General features: G+C 44.4%; 1 long non-coding RNA gene and 1 other non-coding gene across 2 annotated transcripts; both read left to right on the forward strand.

The window, feature by feature from the left end:
• Positions 1 to 52: 52 nt before the first annotated feature.
• Positions 53 to 8,835, forward strand: LOC101144120 (uncharacterized). The gene is made up of 3 exons (XR_002003864.3): positions 53 to 138; positions 471 to 532; positions 8,615 to 8,835. It is a non-coding gene; the product is annotated as an uncharacterized lncRNA (long non-coding RNA).
• On the forward strand, positions 251 to 340 carry LOC115931781 (small nucleolar SNORD12/SNORD106). Its single transcript, XR_004068234.1, has one exon. It is a non-coding gene; the product is annotated as a small nucleolar SNORD12/SNORD106 (small nucleolar RNA).
• Positions 8,836 to 11,996: the final 3,161 nt, after the last annotated feature.

Genomic DNA, 11,996 nt, shown 5'->3' on the forward strand with positions numbered 1-11,996 from the left:
TCCTCTGGGCATCTAGCTGATGGGAGCTCATTTTTCTGTCTTTTCATTTCAGGTTTATTGTTGGCCAAAACCAGGCTTTGATTGAACCAGGATGAATGCGGGTGTTGGAAGTGGAATATATATATACATATAAAATTGGTAAGTGGTGCCAACACGTCTTCCCTGGCTGGGTAGACACAGGCTCTGGAGGGGTTAGTAGCTGCTTTTCAGCGTGGGTTTGTCACCCTACTTCTTGTACGACTCAAATGTGGCCTTTGCAGCTGATGATATAGCTTCTTTCCCCATCAGATCGACCCTGTTGATCTCTACACTATTGGCCAGTTTTGTCTGATGCATTGGCCCCAGTTATAACTCCTATCTTTGTTTTCTGCTTATCTTTATCAGAGACTGTTGCTTGTTCATGGGAACTGGGCTTTCTCTATTTTTTCCAGCATTTAGATGGCTTATTTTGAACTGTTAACTTTCTATAGGTTGGGAGCCACGTGTACCAGTGTGTGTTGATCTTGGCTTGATTCAGTCTGCCTTGTAACAGGTGAGGTTTCTGCTTTCTATCTGTCAAACCCCACAGCAAAATTTGTCCAGCTGGGCCTAACCTCAGGACCCATTTCCAAGTTGGGTATAAAACTGGGAGAATAAGTCATTAGGACTGACATTGGCCTGTTGGTATTACTAGGTCTTTGTTGGAAATAAGAGCTTGGAGCAAAGAAAACGAGCACTTGAACAAAAGATTTCTCAGCAAGGCAAATTTACTTCTGCCGTAGGGTGCTGCTGCTGGCATTCCTGGCAAGAGCACACCTAACAAAAGAGAGAAAGGGTTTTTATTCCTAACAAGTAGTCCCTGCTTCCGTGTCCTATCCCCATTGGCTGGAGTCGACAGCGCAATCTAAACTAGTCCTGATTGGCTATTTTAAACAGGAGGCGTGTGGGTTACAGCTGTGGGAAGGGCAGGAAACTTGTTTACAGAGCTAGTTGCTAGGAGTGAGGGGGACTTTTCCAAATAAGGAACAGGTTACAGGTTGAGATTGGCCGGAGAAGTTGTTTATAGAACGGGTAACTTGGAGCAGGAAGGTATGAGGAAGTTGACCTTGACAAAGAACAAGGAAGTTAAAACTTTGAAGAGAAATCCATTGTATCTAACGATTTCCTCCTTTTGATTTTTATAATTATTTCTCTTCAGAATTGTTTTAGCATGTCTTGACTTTGTTCCTCTTGGTCCTCTAAAATTAGAAGCTTAACTGAATAATGCGAGGGAGGATTGAGGAAGATTTTGGTGGGTGAGAGCTGTTAAAATAAGCTTTTGTATTAATCCTCAGATACAGGGTATGATACAGCATCCTACAGGAATGAGCAAACCTATTCTGATGGCAGGAGATTGAGGACATAAGTCCTTTCCATTTGCGGAACTATTTTTCCATTAAAATCGTGAAGGGGTCATTTATTCCAGAATTTCTAGCTAGCTCATTGGATAAAGCAGTAAGTCCTTGGGCCTTTGTTATGGTTCCATTGGGAGCAGTATTATTAGGGATGAAAGTACAACACTGGGTTCCAATCATGACACAAACTACACCTTTCTCCGCTAGTATGTCTAATGCTATTGTATTTTCCCAGGCCGTTTGACTGGTGGGCCCTAATTGTTAAACTGTTCCCTTAATAGCATCCCTAGTATAATTAATGAATCGTTGCTGGGTTACATTTTTTGTGGTTTTTTTTGAGATGGAGTCTCACTCTGTCGCCCAGGCTGGAGTGCAAATGGTGCAATGGTTCACTGCAACTTCCACCTCCTGGGTTCAACCTACTCTCCTTCCTCAGCCTCCTGAGTAGCTGGGGGCTGTCACCGTGTTGGTCAAGCTGGTCTCAAACTCCTGATCTTGTGATCCACCCGCCTCAGCCTCCTAACATGCTGGGATTACAGGCGTGTGCCACCCCTCCCGGCCCAATCTACATTTTTATTTAGAGCTGACCACCAGAACAACATGGATTCAAACTTGCAGCTATTTGATTTTGGGCCTTAAATCTATCTGGCACTCCTCGTGGGATTCCAATGGCATCTATATAAACATGAGAGTCACGAGGGACATCCATTGTTTTATGATGTCCTGTTTTTATGTATGTTTTCTGGATGAAATACCAGGGTGAGAGGGAGATAGCCAATTGGATTAGAGCTCAAGTGCCACGCCAAGTAACTTGGCAGAGTATTCAGTAATGGTCCACCACAGTACCACCATACATTTGCTTGGGGATGAATAAGGGACGACTGATTGGTAAGCTCCTGGAAGGGCTTAAGCTCACTGCATCTCGTTAGGTCTCCAAGCAAATTCAAGTTCTCCCCCTGTGAGAGACACGAGGTAAAATTGGCATTGGAAGACGGATGCTTGATGGCCCTCGGGGGCTGACCCGCAGGGTGTCGGACTTCAGGGGACTTCAGGGAACAGCAGCGAGAGAGTTTGGCATAGCTTATTGCCCCAGGTTGTGGGGTCTTGGAAGAGAGCTGCCATACAACTCAATGCCTGATCGGCTGGAGGATGATCCGAGTGGAAAGGGAACAATCTGGGGCTCTGGCTTACCACGTGCGTAAGCATAACAATCGCTTTGTTTAGCCAGCGGACAGAATGTTTAATCCATTCCAGCCATGCATTTGCATCTCGGTACCGTTTCAATTGGTAGAGTTTGCTTTAGATCTTTAACCTCTACAATGGTCACTTTGGTTTTGTCATTGGGTGTTTGTTTAGAAGGGGATGAAGGGGGTGGGGGAACAATGAAGCGCATTTCGAAAGATCCTGTAGGGTCTATCCCTAATGTTGCGGCTCCCATGCTGTAGAAGCTACTTAAAGTGGGATTAGGATTGGTGGAGGTAGAGGTAAGAATAGAAATTTGCACTGGGTTACATCGGTGATATTGGCAATTAGAGGGGGCTTCCCCTTTGAAATGAAGGTAGGGTTGTAGAGAGATGCAGCTTTTTGGGGAAGTTACCCTTGAGGATCGGTATTCCATAGGACATCATTCCAGGATGGGCAGAACCTCTCCTCAAACCCTTCCCATTCCCAAACTGCAAAGAATGTAATGGATTTAGTTTCGATTAGGCAAGCATTGTGTGAGGATTTAGAATTTATCTTGGAAGGGCAGAGATATTTTTCTGAGAAGGCCAGTTGCCTCTGGTTTTGGAGATCCCCACAGGGTATGACAAGACAGACATCAAATGTGATTGAGGTGAGCTTGATCTAGTTACATTAATGATAAAGTAGCTGACGATAGAGAGAGGAAAGAAGACAAGGCAGTATAAGAGGGTTAAAGTTTTCATAGCTTTAGGTTGGTAGAAATTGGCCCTGGAACAATAGCCCATGACTCTGAAGATGGTGATGCTCTTTTGACTGGGGTATGATGGGTCCACCCCTTTTCGGCGGTTCGGGCTGCTGTTTCAGTTGTTAGGAGTGTTAGGTATGGTCCTTCCCAAGCTGGCTCCTTCCAGCTTTTGATAAGGATGTGATCTCCAGGCTGGTATTGATGTACCAGGAACTGTAAGGGTGGCATCTGTGCTAAAAAACCTTTAGTTCTGAGGTAAGAGAAAGTGGAAGATAGACCAAGTATATAATTTGATCCTTTGTTTCAAAGGTAGGAATGTCAGTAGTAGAGTGTAAATAAGGCAGTCCACATAACATAGAGAGATAGGCCAGTATCTTTCTGAGAGGCAGTCCTGACTGAATTAGGTGAATCTGTAAACCCTTGGGGTAGGACTCTCCATTGGTACTGCTGCTTCCATCCAGAATGAGGGTTTTCCCACTCAAAAGTAAATACTTCTCTTGTCTTCAGCCAAGGGACATGCCCAGAAGGCATCTTTTAAATCTGTTACTCTGAACCATTGATTGTCATGGAATTCTGCTGAGGATGGTATAAGGATTGGGGACAACAGGGTGGGTAGTCTGGACTATTTGGTTGATAGCCTGGAGATCTTGTACTAGTTGATGAGACGTGTCTGATTTCTTTACAGGTAATACCGGGGTGTTAATAGGGGGACATACAGGGTTCAGGGAATCAGTCCTGAATGAGAACTTCAACTACAGGCTTTAATTCTATTCTGCCCTCTAGGGGAATGGGATATTACCTTTTTCTTACTATTTCCCCTGGGGTCTTTAACTTTGTATGGATTGGAGTGACTTGAAGTTTCTTTTTTTTCTTTTTTTTTTTTTTTGAGTTGGAGTCTCTGTCACCCAAGGTGGAGTGCAATGGTGTGATCTTAAGCCACTGCAACCTTTGCCTCCTGGGTTCAAACAACTCTCCTGCCTCGGCCTCCTGAGTAGCTGGGATTACAGGCGCCTGCCACTGCGCCCAGCTAATTTTTGTATTTTTAGTAGAGATGGGGTTTCACCATATTGGCCAGGCTGGTCTCAAACTCCTGACCTCGTGATCCACCCACCTTGGCCTCCCAAAGTGCTGGTATTTCAAGTGTCAGCCAGCACGCCCAGCCTCCCTGATTTCTTTTTCTGCCCATACATGAGGATGAATGTATTTTTCTTCTGCGGTGGTAAGTCTCTTCCTAATAAGTTCGTTCCTGCCTCAGGGATTAACAGGAATTTAACATGGGCTGATCAATTTTTGTATAGACCTCTGTCTTTTAAGATTTTTGCTTTAAATCTTTTATCCCTGAGATAGAAAGTTCTTCTGAAGAACAGGTGATAGATACCAGATGGGAGGGAATGGGAGCGAGCTGCTGCTGAATCTGTAAGAAGGTTTTAAGTTCACATTTGGGTCCTGCCTCTAAATTTATCAGGGGCTCTTGGTGTGGGACTCAAGGTAAAAGAGACAGAGCCCCTGATCTCCCTATTTTCCTGGAAGGCCATAAGTGGAATGATATTTTTTCTCTTTTTCCCATTTGGGGCATTCTCTTTTAAAGTGACCTACTCTTCCACATCTGAAACATTTGTTTTCCCCTCTTCCCTGTCCTGCACTGTGACTTCCAGGTTTTATTCCCTTACTCCTTGTATACAGTTTGGTCGCTGGTGGCCTAGAGGGTTTGTAAGTTTTACTTCTTTGTGTCTCCTATTGCAGAGTTCTCTGTTGTAAGGTAGACAGCATGATTTTTGCCTTTTGTTTCTGCTGCTCTTTGTCCCTACTTATATGCTTCTCTAAGAAGTTAGTCTCTGGGACAATCTTTCCAATTCTCTATCTTTGTAGTTGTTTTTAGAGGTGTTTGGCCAAGTCTTAGTAACAAAATGAAGCTTTAGCATTCCTTGCCCCAGTGGGTCTTCCGTTTCTAAACCTGCATATTTTCTCATCTGTTCTTTAAGCCTATTTAGGAATTCATGGGTACTTCATCCATCCCTTGTATGTTGAATGCTTGGGAAATACTCTCAGTTCGGGATACTGATGGAACATTTTGACCGGTAGGGTGTTAATGTTCCCAGACTACCATAGCAGCCCTATGGATCATGGTTCTTCTCCCAAGAAGGGAATGCCTAAAATGGACATAAGCTCGGCCCATACAGCTGGGGTCCTAAAAAATGATTTGATCTGCTATCCCATAAGGGTCATCTAACAAGGGCTTGAGTTTTTTTTTTTTTTTAGATTTTGTACTTCTGAGCTGGTTAAGGGGGCATTTATGAAGCTGATGCCTCCTCTCCCAAGGGGCACTTCTTCAAGGGGAAGAGAGTTGGGGGCGATTCTTTGGAGGTGGAAAGGGAAGTTCTGAGTATCCTTTTTACATTGTTCTATTTCATGCTGTAGGGCTCAAGTGTGTGGCTAGGGGGAACATGGGGTTTTGATTCAGGATTATATGGGGGAGGGACTGATGAGTGGGGGGATCCTGTGTACTGGCTTGATGCAGGGGGTTTGGCAGAGGCAAGTGGTCTGGTGGGTCCCATATGTTAGCAGGCTGTTCGGGGGTAGAGACCTTACTCCTTTCAGAGGAGTTGGCTTCTGGCTTGCTTCCTGTAGTTATGTTTAGTCCTTTCACTATCCTCCTTTTTGCATGAGAACCTAGGGGACTATCAGAGGGGATGTTACTGTCATTAATTTTATCCTTTCTATTTACTGTCTTTCTTGAGGTATTTCCCATAATGAAGGTTTGGTGTGAGGCCCAAAATTAGATTTATTGCCTTTCCCCTCATTGGCTCAACCTCCCTTACTGGAGATTTCTTGCCATTCCTTTCTCTAGAGGGTCAACCCCCGGCTACTGGAGATTTCTTGCACTCTTCTCCTTTTGCTTCATCCTTCTCTGGCTGCTTCCCAGGAGGGAATATTTCAGGTCCTCCTTAGCATTGGTGTGTCAGTATAAGCCCCATGACAGGAATCCACCATAAGCTATACGAGGTGACCATGGAATCACAGATCCGGAATCATCGCTCGCTTCGCACTCAGTTGTGCGTCTCATTGACACACTTTCAACCTCCAAAATGCCCTGACCACCAAGGAAATACTTTGTTGCCCCTGTGACTTTTCTTACCTTGGTCTGTGCAGTTACCTGGTCACCGCAGTATGTGAGGATCCTTTCCGCCTGTGTTGCTGAGAGTCTGGGTTTATGTGTCACTCTGGGTGGGACCCAATCTCCTGTTTGTGAGGCCACCGCAAAGAGGTGGTGGGATGCCTCTCCTCAAGAGAGGTGATCGTGGGCTCCTCCTGAAAGAGAACGGTAATTCCACACGAGCTCCCAGATTGTTGGCAATAAGAGCTCAGAGTTGCAAAGAAAATGATCTCCAAAAGATTTCTCAGCAAGGCAGATTTACTTCTGCAGAATGGTGCTGCTTGCACTCCTGGTCACAGTGAGAGCACCCCAAACAAAGGAGGTGAAGTGGTTTTTATCCCTAACACAGCTAGTTCCTGCTTCTGTGTCCTATCCCCATTGGCTAGAGTCCAATCTAAACTAGTCCTGATTGGCTATTTTAAACAGGAGGGGTGTGGGTTACAGCAGTGGGAAGAGCAGTTGCCACGAGCGAGGGGGACTTTTCCAGATAAGGAACAGATGCGGGTTACAGGTTGGGATTGGTGGGAGAAATGTTTACAGAATGGGTAATTAGGAGTGGGAAGGTATGAGGAAGTTGACCTTAAGAACAAAGAACAAGGAAGTTAAACTTTGAAGAGAAACCCATCATACCTAACAGTCTTGTAAGAAAGGATGACAAAGTGATTGAACATTGGGTGGAGCTAATTTTCCTTGGCCAATTCACTTAGTAAGATAAGGAGCTCCAAGTTATATTGAAGTTGGGAGTCAATTGATTTTACTTAATTCTTGTGAGGTTCAGGTATAAGATTCATCATACTACTACCATGAGCCATCCTCAGCTCCTTGTTACATGGGCCTGTTAACATGGCAGCTTTGTCTATGAGCAAACACAGGAGAGAAAGACATACCAGAGATGGATGTTTGAAGTCTATACCTTCCACCCCCTTTAAAGAGAAAGTAACACCACTCCTTGTCTGTGTCCCTTGGGGACACTACCTCCATGTCTGGTCATATGGCTGGACTTTACAGCATATAAGCATACTGTGGCCTGAGACCATGATTGTATGCTTTCCTTCACAATCCCTCAATAAATTGAGCTAACACAGGGAAGCTTTTTTACCAAATAACTGTGTTGCATCATCCTCCAGTTTGCCTAGTGTCCTTAATCAATGGAAGGGGAATAAGCAAACTGAGTTTTCTTACACCTTTTGAGTATAGTGGTTTTTGCCATCATAGATGTGGCTCCTCATAATTCTCCAACTTTTATATTAAAAAACCAAAACCTCAAAAATTGTAGTTCACGTCAGTCAGTGATGACTCATCTTAGAAGTATTTTGTTTATGGATGTATGAATGTGCATAGTTCTTAAAGTCCAACATTCATGTAATAAGATATCTTGCATATAACAATGACCCTTACGTCTAAGATGTTAACTAGATCCTAAGCCTGGTATAACTTTATTCAAGTATCCTTATTTGCCCCTAAAATGTCTTTAATACGCATTACTTGGGTTGTCTCTTGAATGAACATACAGGTATCCCAACTTTTTTTTAAGAGAATGGGGTCTTGCTCTGTCACCCAGGCTGGAGTGCAGTGGTGCAATCATGGCTTACTGCATCCATGATCCTCCTGCCTCAGCCTCCCAAGTAGATGGCACTGAAAGCACACACTGCCATCCCTGGCTAATGTTTTAATATTTTGTAGAGTTGCAGCCTTGCTACGTGACCCAGGCTGGAGTGTAGTAGCTATTCACAGGCATGATTGCTTGAAACTCAAGGCTTCAAGGGAAGGGAAACTCCCACCTCAATATCCTCAGTAGCTGCAACTACAGCCATACCCCCCACTGCTCAGCTTCTCATCCTTTAAAAGATTTTTACTGGTAGTGTCCTCATTCTGGGTTTCTGTCTTCTGTGTTTACTGTGACATGAAGTCATTTTTAGATGAAGGTTAAACATTTTGCCAACGCAGGTACAATATGGGATTCAATACAAGTACAGAATTAAAGTTGTCTTATTAGAGATTGGGAAGTTTCCCAGCTCCCTTTATCGGTACTTGGCCGTACCGATAAAGGGGATGGACTTGGAGTGACCAGGTCTTAGTCACATACGTATTTTCATACCCTAAACAAGAAGCGGTATAGACCAGAATGGAGCACTGATTGTAATCCACCTTCTTTCTTAGAAACTGGCGATGGAATATGAGAGGAGCCCTCTGGAAAGAAAAGGACAGACCCTGTGCTTTCATGAAAGTGAAGATCTGGCTGAACCAGTTCCACAAGGTTACTGTATACATAGCCTGAGTTTAAAAAAGGCTGTGCCCACTTCAAGAATGTCATTGTTAGACTTTGGTGAAATTTCTAACTGCCTACCTGGATAAAGAAAATAAAATCTTTTAAATCAAAATGCTGTTTTGTTTGGCCATTGGAGATAACCATTGAACAGGGATAACAAGTAGTGGTTAGGTATTTGCAGTTTCATTTGGTTTTAGTTTTTTGAGGGGAGAATCACCCTAGTGGGCAGTTGGTTTCTGTGGGCAAAGCCTGGCTTTCCACAGGTATTGTGCCTCGTGATTGGCTTCTGCATTGGAAACCTAAGAATAAGCAAGCACACTTGGGCCAGAATTCGAAGCAGAGGGTCAATACAGAGGTATCTCACTTGTATGCTTACACCTGCACAAGATCGTGTATGTTAAATTGTGGGTATTAGGCCTTAATGGTTGCATGAGATGAGTAAGGATGATGTGGGCTATGTTATTTGTTTATAAACTTCATAGGCAATTGCAAAAATAGGCTGCATCATTTATCAATATGTGATGATTTTTTATTTAAAATACACACTGAATAATTTTTTAAGTATCTTAAAATCTCACCTCAAAGATGGGACCTCTAGATTTCATTTCTTTTTTTTTTCTGAGGCGGAGTCTCGCTGTGTCACCCAGGCTGGAGTGCAGTGGCATGATCTCAGCTCACTGCGAGCTCTGCTTCCTGGGTTCACATTCTCCTGCCTCAGCCTCCCGAGTAGCTGGGACTACAGGTGCCCGTCACCACGCCCGGCTAATTTTTTGTATTTTTAGTAGAGACGGGTTTTCACTGTTTTAGCCAGGATGGTCTTGATCTCCTGACCTTGTGATCTGCCCACTTCGGCCTCCCAAAGTGCTGGGATAACAGGCATGAGCCACTGTGCCCAGCCTGGGACCTCTAGATTTCTAAAATGGCTCCTGGTATTGACTCAGAATCCCCTCCCCTTGACTAGGCTGGACTTAGTGTAACTTCTGAGACTTGCTAGCTCTTTTTCTCATTCTCCTTGGCTTGCTCACTTTTTTTTTTTTTTTTTTTTTTTTGAGATCTCAGCTTACTGCAACTTCCGTCCCCTGGGTTTAAGCAAATTCTCCTGCCTCACCCTCCCGAGTAGCTTGGATTACCACGCCTGGCTAATTTTTGTATATTTAGTAGAGGGGGTTCACCATGTTGGCCAGGCTGGTCTTGAACTCCTGACCTCAAGTGATCTGCCTGCGTTGGCCTCCCAAAGTGTTGGAATTACAGGCGTGAGCCACCACGGCTGGCCTAGCTTGCTCACTTTTAATTAAGCTGCCATGTTGGGAGAGGCCAGTGTAGCAATCAACTGAGGTTGAACCATTAGTGTGGGAGGAGTTACCCAACAACCATGTGAGTTTGTAAGTACGTCTTTCTATAGCGGAGGCTTGATGACTACCACCCCAGCAGACCTCTCGGAGATGCTTGTGAGAAACCCTGAGAGAGGACCCACCCAGATTGTGCTTGGATTTCTGACCTATGGGAAATGTATTTCAAGCCACTAGGTTTTGAGATAACTTGCTACAAAGCAGTAAATTCACAACTCTATAATGCCCACTCTAAAGGTCCTGACATGGGCATCTCCATTACCTAAGTCAACTGATGCTACTTCAATTACTCCACGTAGCATTTGAAGCGTTTATGTCTGGCCCCAGCCTACATTTTCAGACTTACTTGTGCATTTGACTTAACATGTCCAAAACTAAATGTCTGATGCTTCACTCACCTAACCCCATTCCCTGCAAGTCTGTGCTTCCTGCAATCTTCCCTTCCCAGGTATTGGCAACACCAGAAGTCCAGTTTGTCAGGAGCTGTGGAATCAACCTCATGTACCATGTGAATCCCTTGGCAAATCCTATTGGTTCTACCTTCAAAATACATCTGAAACCCACCCCCTCTTAGCGTCTTCATTGCTACCACCTTGGTACAAACCATCAAACAAGCTTGGAATACTGGTCTCTACTTCAGCCTTTGCTCCCTACAATCAATTGAGATGCAACCAGAGCGATCTGTGAAAACCTGAATTAGGTATGGAGCTCTCTGCTCAGAGGCCTCCAGTGTCTTCCCCACCTCACACAGTAAAAGCCAAAGTCCATCAGGGCCTACATGATCTTCCCCTTCCCTTAACCTCTAACTTCATCTCTTCCCTTTCAATCTTAGCCACATGGGCCCCCTGACTTCTCCATTCCTTTAGGATTACTCCAACCTCAGTATCTTAGCACTTGATTTTCCCACTGCCTGGAATGATCAGCCCTAGACCCCCAGAGCTTTGCACGGCCCTCTGCCTTGTGTCATTCAGGTATTTGCTCACATATTCCCTCTGGGGAACTATCTAATCATCTTCTCTATCACTTTCTATTCCCTTATCTTGTTTTTTATTTTTTTAAATAGAAACTCTGTTGCTCAGGCTGGTCTCAAACTCCTGGGCTTGAGGGATCCTCCCTATTTGGCCTCCCAAAGTGCTAGAATTACAGGCATGAGCCACCATGCCTGGCCATGTTTTTACTTACTGCCTAACAGGTACTGCCTATGCATATAGTATATACATGCATGTATATATACATCTATGTATATGTGTATAGTTTGTCATACAGCTGTTAAGTGGCAGAGCATGCATTTGATTCTGTCAGTCTGCTCTTGTATTTGTGGGGTTTTTGTTTTGTTTTGTTTTTTGAGATGGAGTCTTGCTGTGTCCCCCAGGCTGGAGTGCAATCTCAGCTCCCTATAACCTTCGCCTCTTGGGTTCAAGGGATTCTCCTGTTTCAGCCTCCTGAGTAGCTGGGATTACAGAAGGCTGCACGGTGCCCCTTAATTTTTGTATTTATAGTAGAGGTGAGGTTTCACCATGTTGGCCAGGCTGATCTCGAACTCCTGACCTCAAGTGATCCACCTGCCTAGGCCTCCCAAAGTGCTGGGATTACAGGCATGACCCACTGTGCCTGGCCTGGCACTTGTATTTGTAACCCTTAATTGCAACATGTTACTTAAATGCAGTCTAATGGATACAGGAAGGAGATAATTTCGGCTCTTAAAAGCTCAAATGCTTTTGCTGGACTTCTGTGTTGATGAGATACCACTGAGGTCAGAAATGGCCCCAAATACCTGCCAGCCAGGGGCCAGAGAAGCTTCCTGGAGAACTCCTAGCCACACCCATAGTCTCAGCTTTGCTGTTGCTTCTCTGAGCTCCAAGGCAGTTGTAGGCCTCTAATGATCAAACTATTGGCAACCCGTCTCTAGCTTTAGCTCCTACCA

Source organism: Gorilla gorilla, chromosome 21, assembly GCF_029281585.2.
Source record: "Gorilla gorilla gorilla isolate KB3781 chromosome 21, NHGRI_mGorGor1-v2.1_pri, whole genome shotgun sequence".
Taxonomy (NCBI): Eukaryota; Metazoa; Chordata; class Mammalia; order Primates; family Hominidae; genus Gorilla; species Gorilla gorilla.